This window comes from Notamacropus eugenii, chromosome 6 (genome assembly GCF_028372415.1).
Source record: "Notamacropus eugenii isolate mMacEug1 chromosome 6, mMacEug1.pri_v2, whole genome shotgun sequence".
Lineage (NCBI taxonomy): Eukaryota > Metazoa > Chordata > Mammalia > Diprotodontia > Macropodidae > Notamacropus > Notamacropus eugenii.
Window position 1 is genome coordinate 100,055,802 of NC_092877.1, and position 13,848 is coordinate 100,069,649.

The 13,848-nt window shown below is 36.4% G+C and overlaps 1 pseudogene; it reads right to left on the bottom strand.

Moving 5' to 3' along the window:
• The window catches only part of LOC140512092 (transcriptional enhancer factor TEF-3 pseudogene), a 44,049-nt pseudogene extending 39,797 nt beyond the window's left edge, over window positions 1-4,252 (bottom strand).
• Window positions 4,253-13,848: the final 9,596 nt, after the last annotated feature.

The window sequence follows — 13,848 nt, forward strand, 5'->3', positions numbered from 1 at the left end:
TCTGCTTCTGTTTTCTCTGTTTGCAGTCTTTCCATGTTCATGGTATTGACCTTTCCTCTGAATTAGTGAAAAACCTATATATGTTTAATTAAAGAAGGATTGGTAACCCCTTTTAATCTGTCTTTCCTGTAGAAAGCAGATAAAGTGACCTGTGCTAGCCGTCCATCCTCAGTGTGCTATGGTGCTTGCTAATATACTTCCTGAAAGCCACCATAAAAAGAAAAGTGTCTAAATGTAATATTTCAAAAAAAAATATCAAGGGAAATTACCTTGACATGCTAGAATGAAAAGCTTAAAAATAGAAACTGAAAGAATCTGTCAATCACCTCCTGAAAGAGATACCAAAATGTAAATTCCCAGGAATGTTATAGTCAAATTTCAAAGCCCTAAGGTTCAAGGAGAAAATATTGAAAGTAGCCAAAAAGAAACAAATATCATGGAGACATCATCAGGACGATCCAAGATTGCTTCTGCATTAAAAGATCAGAGGGCTTTGAATGTGAGATTTTGGAGGGCAAAACTAAAAAACAAAAACAAAAACAAAAGAACAAAACAACAACAACAACAACAAAAACTACCTATACTTAAGAATGTACCTATTCCCCAAGGAAGTAACCTTCTATAGACTTATTTTTCTTCTGTTTGATCCTTTCCCCAGCCAATTACTTGACTTTTGAGCTCTGTGTTAATTGGAAGGTGTATTGCCCCAAGTTCCAGTTTTGAGCAGCTGTTTTCAGAGATAACTCTAAGGGCTTATAAATTCTCAGTTGCTCCAAATTGTTATGATCAAAGAAGGGGTGCTGACTGCTCTCCTGGACTGCACTCTGATCTGTGACTTTTTCTGCCCTGGAACTGTGAGTAGGATTCCCTCTGCAGAACCACCACCAACTCCTTCCTGGCACTGCCCCTCCTCACCCCAGGATCATCACCCAGGACTGTGAACCAGATCAGTTGCTCAAATCCCTCACCATCAGTTGGCTGAGAGCTCCAGAAGCAACTGTTGTAATGGCAGTGGATCCTGCTGCCCTGTGTCTAGGCCTGGTTCTGGGACTGAACTAAGTTCCTTTCTCATCCAGGTAAGAGAGCTTTCCCACTGACTTTTGAAGCTATCTCTGGCAATTGTGGGTTGAGTAGTCTGGAAACCACTGTGGCTACCAGTGCTTCAGTGCCTTGAGGACTATTTCAGTCCCATTTGTTGCCAGTGTGGCCCATGGAGGGCTGCACTCTGCTCTGAGCCTGGTGGAATAGATCCTTCTTGTCAGCCTTCTAGATTGTCTTGGGGTAGAAATCTGTTTCACTCTGTCATTGTGTGGCTTTTGCTTCTCTAGAATTTATTTAGAGTAATTTTTTACAGGTAGTTTGAGGGGTTTTGGGGGAGAACTCAAGCAGGTGCTTGCTTCTACTCTGCCATTTTGGCTCTTCCCTCTTGTAGTATCCAATTCTTAAAGGAAAGGTTAAATGATTTACAGTGTGGGAACTCAAATTTCTGCTTCCAGAATTACAATATTCTGACTGTAGATAAACACAAAAGAAATCAAGAAGGTGAATAGAATTTTTTTGAGTTAGACAAGATGGACCTCTAGGACAAAAAATTGAATGGGAATAGAAAGGAATATACTCTTTTCCCCCTCAACGGTACATGCCACATGTGTAAAAATTGACCATGTATTAGGGCATTACAAAAACAAACTCAAAGCCAAATTCAGAAAAGCAGAAATTGTAAATTTTTCCCTTTCATATCATGATGCAATAAAAATCACATTCAATAAAGGACCATGGTAACATAGGATTAACAAATGGCAACTAAATAATCCCAAGGAAATAAATAATCAATAAATTCATTAAACAGAATGACAAAAATCAAAAATCATGCCAACACTTTTGGGATGCAGACAAAGCAAGTACTTAGGGGGAAATTAATATCTTTAAACTCTTAAATTAATAAAACAGAGAAATTGCTGATCAATAAATTAGGCATGCAACTCATAAAAAATCTAGGAAAATAAACTAAAAATTCCCAACTAAATACCAAATTATAAATTCCTAAAATCAAAGAACAGTTTGATAAAATTGATAGTAAAACAACAACTTCAAACTAATAAATAAAACTAGGAGCTGACTTTATGAAAAAGAAAAAAGAAAATAGATAAACCATTGATGAGTTTGATTAGAAAAAGAAGAAAATGAAATTACCAGTATCAAAACTAAAAACAGGAAATTCAGTATCAGTGAAGAGGAAAATAAAGCAGTTGTTAGTATCCTTTTTCCAAACTGTATGCCAACAAATCTGAAAATCTAAGTGAAATTAATGAATATTTACAAAAATATAAATTGCCTAGACTAATAGAAGAGGAAATAGAATACTTAACAGTACATTAGAAAAAGAAATTGAATACACCATGCATGAGCTCCCTAATAAAAAAAATAAATCCCCAGCACCAAATGAATTCATACCTGAATTCTTCTAGAATTTAAAAATAATTAATTCCAAAGCTCTATAAAATATTTGGGATATTCTTATATTTAAATTTATACTTATATATTTATAAATACAAAAAATATTTGTACTACAAATGTAGGGCTAGTTTAACGTTAAGAAAAGTATGAGCACAATTGACCATATCAATAACAAAAACAGCAAAAATCGTATCATATTCCAGTTAGATGCACAGAAAGCAAAAGACCATACCAATTCCTACTAAAAATGCTAGAAAGTATAGAAACAAAGGGAAGGAGCTTTCCTTAAAATGATGAGTAGTATCTATCTAACAAGCATTATTTATAATGAGAATAAGTGAGAAGTCTTCCCAATAAGATCAGGAGTGAAGCAAGCATGCCCACTTTTGCCACTATCATTCAGTATTGTACTAGAAATGCTAAAGTATAGCAATAAGAGAAAGAAAAAAAATTGAAAGAATTAGAATAGGCAATGAGGAAGTAAAACCATAGATATTTGCAGATGACATGATGGTATACTTGAAGAATACTAGAATATCAACTAAAAAACTAGTTGAAATAATTAACAACTTTAGCAAATTTGCATAATATAAAATAAACCCACAAAAAGTGTCAACATTTCTATATATTACCAACAAAATGTGGCAAGAAGATACAGAAAGAGAAATTCCACTTAAAATAGCTGTAGACAGATTTCCAGGACCTAACATGGCAGAGTAAGCAGTAAATTGCTCTAACTCTACCATACTCATCTCCAAACAACCATAAAATAGCACCCTCAAACAAATCATGCAACAGTAGAACCAGCAGAAAGTAGTGGTGAAACAATCTTTTAGCCCAAGAAACTTGGATTGTCAGGAAAGGTTAATTTTACATTGGTGAAACGAGAGCACATTCCAGGGTGGGCAGTATCCCAGCAAGTCTGCAGCAAGCCCCACCTTGAGAAACCAGGAGATCTTGAGTACCACTGTGGTAGGGCAAAGGCCAACACCAAGACTTCACCATGCCCCCTTCCCTCCACCTATGTACCTTAGCATAGCCAGGGAATGTATCAGTAAGCACCCTATAATACACAGAGGGGACTGATATCACAGGTTCTTAGATCAGCAATGATAAAAGGAAATCAACTTTCAAGAGGTTAACAATCACTTTAATTAAACACATCTATGATTCAACTAGTTCAGGGGAGTCAACACTCTGAACTTCAAAGAAAATATAGAGAAATTAAAAGTCAACAGACATGGCTTCCTCTGTATGAATTCAACAGACTGTTGGACCCCAGCTGCCTCACCATAGTTGCCAGAGAGGGAAACATGATGTCTGGAAAGCCTGGGACTCCTTGGCCGGCTTCCCAGACTCCTCATCTGGCTAAATACTCTTACAAAAACTAATCTCCAAAGTAAAGCCTCACCCTCAGAGACTTTATACACGTTTTGAAGCCAGAGGGCATCACATTCCTTAATAACCAGTGAATCATTATCAAAAGGCTTGGATCTCTTTACAAATCTTCCCAGACCCAAAAATGGGTGGGAAAGATTCTTCTCAGTCACATTAAAATAGAGACATTATACCTTTCTATTATCCTAAATCAAAAACAGCAGAAAAACCTAGTTTACTTGCCATTACAGCAAACCACCTGACTCCATTTCTGAGAACCACCATTGTGCATCAGTGTAGTACTGGATAAACAGGCATCTTCCACCAGCCAGACCTCCACAAATTTCAATGTAGCCACAGGAAATGCAAGCCTCAGCACACACCAGATACCACCATTAGGACTCCAGCTTAGTGCCATGTAAGCTGCCAGACACTTAGTGCTTCCAGTAGCACCAGCCAACCCCCTCAGTAAAGCACCAGACAGAAGGGTCTCCCATGGGCCTCAGGGCAAGATCAGTGCAACATCAGGTAAGCAGTCAGGGCATGCAGCCCCTAGCACAAGAAACCTGAAACAGTTCCCCTTTCATCCCAGGAGCAGAGTTCAACTTTCAAAGAAAGGAAAAATGGCAAAAAAAAGAATGAAAAACATAAAAATAACTGTGGACAATGTAAAAATCTTGAGACTCCTCCTGCCAAAACAAGTTCAGGAAGTATATAATCATAATAAATTGGAGAAATGTTAATTTCTCTTAGGTAGCTCAAACCATTATAATAAAAATGACATTTTTTGCCTAAATTATTTTATTTAAGTGCCATACAAATCAAATACCCAGCAAGTTATTAAACAGAGTTAGAAAAATCACATCAAAATTCATCTAGAAGAACAAAAGTTAAAAAATATAAAGGTAATCAATGAAAATAAGAATGTGAAGGAAAGTGGCCTAGCAGTAACAGATCTCAAACTATATTACAAAGTGGCAATCACCAAAATAATCTGACACTGCCTAAGAAACAGAATGGTGGAATATATTAGTAAATGAACAGAGTAAAGTAGTTTTTGACAAACACCAAAATTTAAGCTTTTGGAACAAGAACAAAATTGGAAAGTAATATGGAAGAAAGTAGGCATAAACCAACATCTCGCACACTATACTAAAATAAGGTAAAAATGAATACATGATTTATACACAGTGGTTAATACCATAAGCAAATTAGGAGAGCATGAGATATCTAACCTGTCAGAAACTGAGATAGTGGAAGAAATTGTCACAAAACAAGAGATAGAGAGCATTATATGAAGCATAGTGGCTTAAATTAAAAAGAGATTTTGCACAAACAAATCCAATGCATCCACGATTAGGAGGAAAGCTAAAATCTGGGGAATTTTTTTTATAGCAAGAATACAAGTCATTCTCCAATTGATAAATGGTCAAAGGATATGAACGGGTAGCTTTCAAAAGAACTCAAAAGCTGTGTAAAAATGCTCAAATTCACTATTAACTAAAGAAATGCAAACTAAAGTAACCCTAAGTATGACCTCACACCTATCAGACTGACAAATACGTCAGAAAAGAAAAATGATAAATGTTGGAGATAATTTGGAAAAAAAAATATGAACATAAATACACAATTGGTGAAGTTGTGAACCAATTCAGTCATGATCAAGAGAAATTTGAAACTATGCCACAAAGGCTATAAAGCTGTGCATACCATTTGATCCAGCAATTCTACTATTAGGTCTATATCCCAAACTGATTTTTATTTATTTATTTTTAGATTTTGACATTCATTTCCACAAAATTTTGAGTTCCAATTTTTCTCCCCATCTCTCCCTTCCCCTCACCCCATAATACCTTGCAATATGATTATCCCTTTTCTCAATGTACCCTCCCTTCTATCACACCCTATCCTTCCCTTATCCCCATCTTCTCTCTTTTCTTGTAGGACAAGATAAATTTCCATGTCCCGTTACCTGTGTTTCTTATTTTCCAGTTATATATAATAATAATTCTTAACATTCATTTCTCATACCTTGAATTCCAACTTCTCTTCCTCCCTCCCTCCCCACCTATCTCCACTAAGAAGCCAAGCAATTCCATACAGGCTATATTTGAGTTGTTTTGCAAAAGACTTCCATAATAATCATGTTGTGTAATACTGCTATATTGCCTTGTATCATATCCTGTACCCTTCCTTTTTTTATTCTCTCATTTGACCTTATACCTTCCCCAAAGTGTTTACTTTTAATTACTCCCTTCTTCCATTTATCTTTCCTTATATCATCCCCCTCACCCCACTTGTCCCCTCCTCCCCTTCTTACCTGTAGTGTAAGATAGATTTTCATACCAAATTTACTGAGCATGTTATTCCCTCCTCAAGCCATATGTGAAGAGATTAATCTTCACTTTTCCTTTCTCATCTTCTCCTTTTCTCCTCCACTGAACAAGATTTTTCTTCTCTTTTATGAGTTATAGCCTGCATCATTCCATTTCTCTCTTTCACCTCCCAGGATTTTCTTCCATCACCCCTTAATTTTTATTTTATTTTTTTTATGTATATCATCTCTTCTGATTCAAGGCAACATGTACTCTGTCTATGTGTGTGTGTGTGTGTGTGTGTGTGTGTGTGTGTGTGTGTGTGTGTGTGTGTGTGTGTGTGTGTGTAATCCCTCCACCTATCCAAATACTGAGAAAAGACTCAAGAGTTACAAATACTATTTTTCCATGTAGGAATGTAAACAGTTCAGCTTTAGAAAGTCTTTTATGATTTCTCTTTCCTGTTTACTTTTGCATGCTTCTCTTGATTCTTGTGTTTGAAAGTCAAATTTTTTATTCAATTTTGGTCTTTTCATCATGAATGCTTGAAAGTCCTCTATATCATTGAATGACCATTTATTCCCTTGAAGTATTATACTCACTTTTGCTGTGTGGATGATTCTTGGTTTTAATCCCAGTTCTTTTGACTTCTGGAATATTCTATTCCAAGGCCTTTGATCCCTTAATGTAGAAGCTCCAAGATCCTGTTATCTTGATTTTATTTCCACAATACTTTATTTATTTCTTTTTAGCTGCTTGTAATATTCTCTCTTTGACCTGAGAACTCTGAAAATTGGCCCCAGTATTCTTAGGAGTTTCTGTTTTTGGCTCTCTTTCAGGAGGTGATTGGTAGATTCTTTAAATATTTATTGTGCCATCTGTTTCTAGAATATCAGGGCAGTTTTCCTTGAAAATTTCATGGAAATTATTGTCTAAGCTCTTTGATCATGACTTTTAGGTAGTCCTATGATTTTTTAATTGTCTCTCCTGGATCTATTTTCCAGATCAGCTTTTTTTTTTTTTTTCCAATGACATGTTTCACATTATCTTCTATTTTTTCAATCTTTTGGTTTTGTTTGCTAACTTCTTGGTTGATCTCATAGTCATTAGTTTCCCTGAACTCCACTCTCTCTTTTAAAGAACTATTTTCTTCAGTGAGCTTTTGAACCTTCTTTTCCATTTGGCTAGTTCTGCTTTTTAGAGCCTCCTTCTCCTCACTGGCTTTTTGAGTTAGCCTATTTTTAAAGGTGTTATTTTCCTCAGCATTTTTTTAGTTCTTCTTTAGCAGGCTGCTGACACACTTTTCACATTCTTCTTTGGCCTGAGCCTATTTCTTATTCATTTTGGAGGTACTAGACGCAGAGGCCTTGACTTCTTCTGACAGTATGTCTTGTTCTGCCTCATCTGAAAGGATGGAAGGAGACACGCATTCACCAAGAAAGCAACATTCTATGGTCTTATTTTTTTCCCAATTTTTGTGCATTTTCCCAGCCAGTTACTTGACTTCTGAATCCTTTGTCAAGAGGAGGGTCCTAGCGTTCCTCCACTCCCCAGTACCACGCTCAAGGTTTGTATTCAAATCAGCTGCTCAACTCCCCCTGGGGCTTTGGGTGGGGGTGGGGCTGCCACTGAGGGCTGAGGTTCAGATCAACTCCTCAATTCCACCAGAGGCTTTAAACAGAGCATTGGACAATGGACCCAGGCTGCTTCCAGGAAGCTACCTATCAACTGCTCCTGCCACTGCCTGGGGTCAGTGCTGGAGGAACCTCGCTCCCCTGTCTCTCAGCTGGGAAAGCCCTCCCACACTGACCTTTGCAGCTTTCTTTATTGCTTGTGGGTTGAGGGGTCTGGGACCCTTCCTGCTGAGAATTCTTCCCAGAGGTCTGCTCAGGTCCTAGTCCTCCCAATGCCACTTGGCCAGGTCTGAGCTCTGCTCTGTTCAGCATCCTGTGAGATAGACTTGTTTAGAGTCATTTTTTGCAGGTATTTTGTGGGCTGTGGGGGAAGTGCTAGAGTATATGTGTCTTTCTACTCTTGGCTGCACCTCCCCCCCCCCCAAGTGATTTATTTTAAAAAAAGGAAAAAAAGACTTTTATGTACAAAAGTATTTGTAGCACCTAGCTTTATGGTGCAAAGAACTGGAAATTGAAGAACTGTCTATCAATTGGAATATGGCATAGGATTGTGATGGCATATTATTATGATACAAGAATTGATGATCACAGGGGTTTCAGGAAAAGAAACTTGGAAAGATTTACATGAACTGATGCAAAGTGAACTGACCAGAATCATGGGGACATTGCACAGTAATACTGTAACACTGAATGACAGCTATTCTCAGCAATATAAAAAAGACAGTTTCACAGAATTTATAGCAAAAAAGCTATCCACTGCCTAGGAAATAGCTAATAAAGTCTGAATGCAGATCAAAGCATACTTTTTTCCCCTTGTTTTTTTTTTTTTGTCTGCATTTTCTGTTGAAAAATGCATAATGTGAAAATATGTTTTGCATGACTTCATATGTGTAATTCATATTAAATTTCTTGCCTTCTCAAGGATCATGAAAGGAAAGGAGGGAGGGAAAGGATTTCAAACTCAATATTAAAAAAAAAAAACAAGTGTTAACAATGTTTTACTTGTAATTGAGAAAATAAAATTTAATACAAAAAATTTAAAATGTTGTAGAAAGGTTAAGAAAAGTAACAACTGTGTAAAGGCCATTACATTGAGTACTTAAACTATTGTTGGTTGTTTTGGAGAAGCAGTTTTAATCAAATGATAAGCCTAGAAGTCATTTTAAATGAGACTAAGAAGTAAAGGGGAAAGTGAGGAAATCAAGGAAACAAATACAGACATATTCTTTAAACTATTTCAACTGTGCAGATGTAGCTTGAAAAAAATGATGTGGTTTTATTTTTTTAAGAATAAAGAGACCTGGACATTTTTATGGGAAAGAAAAGAGAGGAGAAAAGAGAGAGAGAGAGAAAGAGAGAGAGAGAGAGAGAGAGAGAGAGAGAGAGAGAGAGAGAGAGAGAGAGAGAGAGAGAGAGAGAGAGAGAGAATGCCAGCAGTAAAAAGTCTAGCCTTATCTATATAACATGGTCAGCTAGTCACAGTGACTTTTTTCTTTTCTTTTTTTTTTTTTGTCTTTCAAACATAAGAGAACTGGTTGATGCAATGAAAGGTGACAGTTTAATAGTTCTGGATAGTACATTGTTCAGTTCAAACACATTATACATCCCACACAAACAGTGAAGATAAAAGCACCTCTAGTCTCTTCTGTCATCATTATCATCAACAAACATTTTTTTTTGAGTGCCTGTTATATGCAAACCAATGTTCCTTGTCTCTCAATTGTTCTCAACTTAATTTAAAGTTATATGCTCTATAAGTTTCATTGTCCCACTATTCTCTCCCAGAAATAGTCAAGGATTGTATAAATTCCAATAGCAGTGATATTTTTAAAGATGTGGTGGCCTGCTTTTCCTGAAGATAAAGATGGATTCAAACCATCAAGGAACCATCTATTGAAATTTTCTAGCAACTGTCCCCCAAGGGGTCACATCCAAATCAGGGACCCTTAATGAAGAGGTGTTCTTGGCATTATCAAAGCATTTACCCCAGCAGAAGAGGAGAGACATTCAAGTCACCTCTATTCTAGGTTTAAAAAAATCTCTTAAAAATTCGTGCCTGATGGAAAGGTTTCTATGGAAACTGACTTCAAAACACAATATGAGGGAAAAAAAAGAAGTACCTTCAGTGAGTGAATTAAATGGATTTCCAAGAAGCCTTTAAGTAGGTTAAAATATAAATGCAAATTTTTTTTCCTATGGAAAATATCTAAAGGAGATTGGATTTGTAGAAGATTTAACTTTATATTATTGGAGGTATGAGAAGAGTATGAATATTTTGTTACCTCCCCCCTCAAATGTACATATTGCATCCAAGTCATGTATTGTTTATATATGGTCCATCTTCACGATACTTTACATGAATACTAATGCCCATTTTTTGGCTAGAGTACCCCCATTTTTCTTTCCATTATGGTGCACTCAAAATGCATTTCCATTTTATCACTGTTAGTCCTCTATCACATAAAAGCATTCATTTATCAGAAAGAATTCTAAACTAAAGAGTACAGTGCTTTCCATGGTAAAAAAAAAATAAAATAAAATAAAAAGTCTTTTCCTTTGTTAATTGAGAAGTATTTGAAAGCTGTTAATTGCTGTTTTAACTTGCCTTCATTTTGCTCCTTCTCCTTTCTAAAAAGAGGCTTTCTTTTTAAGTATTAAAACCACTAGCATCATTGAGGAACAGGCAAATATTTTCATGTAAAAAGTCAGCGCATTGAAATGTTCCTGTCCTTTTAGGGAAAGTGGAAATGTCAGAACTCTAGTATACTGTTCCCATTATTGGTATAATGTAATTAGATACTTATTGGGCTATTCCTTGATAACCTTTTCCAGCATATCTACCTACCTACCTACCTACCTATCTATCTATCTATCTATCTGTCTGTCTGTCTGTCTGTCTGTCTATCTATCTATCTATCTATCTATCTATCTATCTATCTATCTATCTATCTATCTATCTATCTGTCTGTCTCTCTGTCTGTGTCTGTCTGTCTATCTATCTATCTATCTATCTATCTATCTATCTATCATCTATCTATCTATCTATCTATCTATCTATCTATCTATCTATCTGTCTGTCTGTCTGTCTGTCTATCTATCTGTCTGTCTGTCTGTCTGTCTATCTATTTATCTATCTGTTTATCTATCTATCTATCATCTATCTGCACACATGTGTATATATTTATGTGTGTATATGTGTGTATACATACATATATGTATATACATATATACATTTCAGTGAAAATCCTTAAATTTATCAAAATCATTCCATCATCATTTTATCTTGTACTTTTTGTGTAATTTATCTTTTTTAGAAAAATGATATAGCAAATGAAAGAATTTCATGGGAATTGAATTATTTATGTGTTTGTGTGTGTGTCTGTTTGTTCTTTGATCTATGGTACTTAAAGGCCTTACTCATGAATGACTGACTAACCTTATATGACTACAGGGTTGGAGTGATTTCATTCACCAAGTTATAGTATGTTTGGGTGTATAATTTGTATCAATTAGCTACAACTTTGAATTTGCAGTGTTAAAACTAATGGTCAGATCTTCCAAGGTTAAACTTTTGGGGAATATGGGACTACCAAGGGCAAGGATTCATATAGTCTATTTTACTCCATGGTTTTTACCATAGAGCTTGGAACTATCCTACTGCTCAAGGTTCTGAGTAATATAGTTACATTTACTTATTTCTCTTTAAGCACTATAGTCCTAGAATCATCAAATTTGAATGATAGGTATCTTAGTGTTATGAATTTGTAACACAGGTTCTGGGGTTCATTCTAACACATTGATTTCCCAGAATTGAGCTACAGCCACCCTCCTCAGAGCTCTAAGGATGTTCCTGAGGCAATGGGTCTTATTTTCTACTAATAACTTTGGGGTCAAAAGACTCCAACCATTAAGTTCCCACGATATCAATTACCCAATTGGCAATAAAATTTTTGTTCACTGGTTTGTAACCTTATTTGGGGTTTTCTTGGCACAGATAGTAATTTGCTATTTCTTTATCCAAGCAGTAAAATATATCTCCAATATCATTTTAATATTTAACATCCTTACATTTCACAAAAGGATATTTACAGAGAAAATATAGTAAGCACAGGAGAAAAAATTCGAAAGCAGGAGTCTAAAATCTTGGTTGCTTGGGAGAGTAAACTCAGACATAAAATGTTCACTCCCAACTATTCCTTCCACTAGTTTCTGTGTATGGCATAAACGATGGATGAGAAATTCCCTTGTTGAAATGTTGGGAACCTTAGCTACTGGGGGCATTTCTGCTGAGCCAAGATAAGCAGTAGTCCTCAAGGCAGGCTTGTTACCAGGATCAGGTACTATGATTACTGGTAGATTCTACTATGGATTCCAATTGCTGGAGCACTAGTGATTCTGCTGCCATTTGAAGCTCAAATGGTTTTAATCTAGTCTTTTTGGACTGATATCCATTCACCTAAAATCAGGAAGGGATACAGATAACAAAGGTAGAAACAGGTGACACTCTACTCTAGATGACATCTAGAGGCAAAGAGGCAACACAGTGGATAGAATGCTTAGCCTGGAGTAAAGAAAATCTGAGTTCAAATCTGCCTTATATACTTACTAACTTTTGACTTGGGCAAACCAAGTTAAACTCTGTTTTCCTCGGTCTCAACTGTAAAATGGGTATAAGAAGAATACTTATCTTCTAGAGTTATTACAGGGATCAGTGTCTGGCACAGAGTAGGCATATAATCAATGCATATTTTGCTCTTTATTCTAGCTTATAGTCACAACTACACAGTAGGCTGAGTGGGAAATTAAGGCAGCCAACTAAAAGCTCCCTGCCACCACTATTTTCACCTCTCTTCTTCCCACCTGAAATATCTCCACATTTCTTCTTCCTCATAACTCAAAAGCCATTAAGGAAGATCAAGAGATGCTCTCTATTTGAGTCTTTTGAATGCCCACTCATTTATAGCTCAGCAGTCAATTATAATGACTTCTTCTTCATTACAATGTCAGTTGACAGTTAAGAGTCAAATAATAGCACATATTCTCATACAGGGATAAGACCCTCTCTATTTTCTTCCAGCAGACTTACCAAACTTGTGAGGAGATTGTAGCAGGCTGGTGGAGAATATTGGGAATGTTTGAAAGATTGAGCTTCCCTTGGCCAGTTCCTTCACTATGAGAGAAATCATCTAGTTAGGAAGTGTCAAACTCATGGTCTGGGGACCCAAAACCATCCTGCACAAGTCAGTGCAAGCAAACAAAACAACCTTTAAATGTAGTTAGGAACTGTAGAACAAAATAAATAAAAATACAGTACAACACAGACAATCTTAATTTGTGGTTTTCTGAGTCAATATACAGACTGGCCCAGAGGGATCCATTTCTATTTGAGTTTGATACCCATGATTTAGTTTATTTTTTCTATTTTATATATGAGGGAGAGAATTTAGAACCATGGAGATTTGTTCTCACTCTTCTGTCTTTCTCCTTCCTTTTCTTCTCTCTTTCTTTATTCTAGATTCCCTCCTCCTCTTTCTCTTTCTTCTTATCCTTCTCCTTCTCCTTCTTCTCCTTCTCCTTCTCCTTCTCCTCCCTCCTCCTTCTCCCTCCTCCTCGGTCTCCATTCTCCTCCTCTTTCTTCTCTTCCTTCATCTTCTCTTTCTCCTCTTCATTCTTCTCTTCTTTCCTCTTCTCTTCTTATCTCTTCCCTTTCCCCTCTCTCTGTCTCTGTCTGTCTGTCTCTGTCTGTCTCTGTCTCTGTCTGTCTGTCTGTCTGTCTGTCTGTCTGTCTGCCTGTCTGTCTGTCTGTCTGTCTCTCTCTGTCTCTCTGTCTCTCTCTCTCTCTCTCTCTCTATGTCTCATTACCCAGACTCTGGGATGATAGATGATAATTGGTTGTCACATTTTTTCACTTTCATATTTCTTATAGTACAATTGTATCCCATCTCTTTCCTACACCACAACTTATTCAGCCATTCCTCAATTGATAGACATGCCCTTATTTTCCACTTTTCCCATTACTAAAAGAGCATCTGTTTATGAATCTATTTATAAAACTTTATATTGAT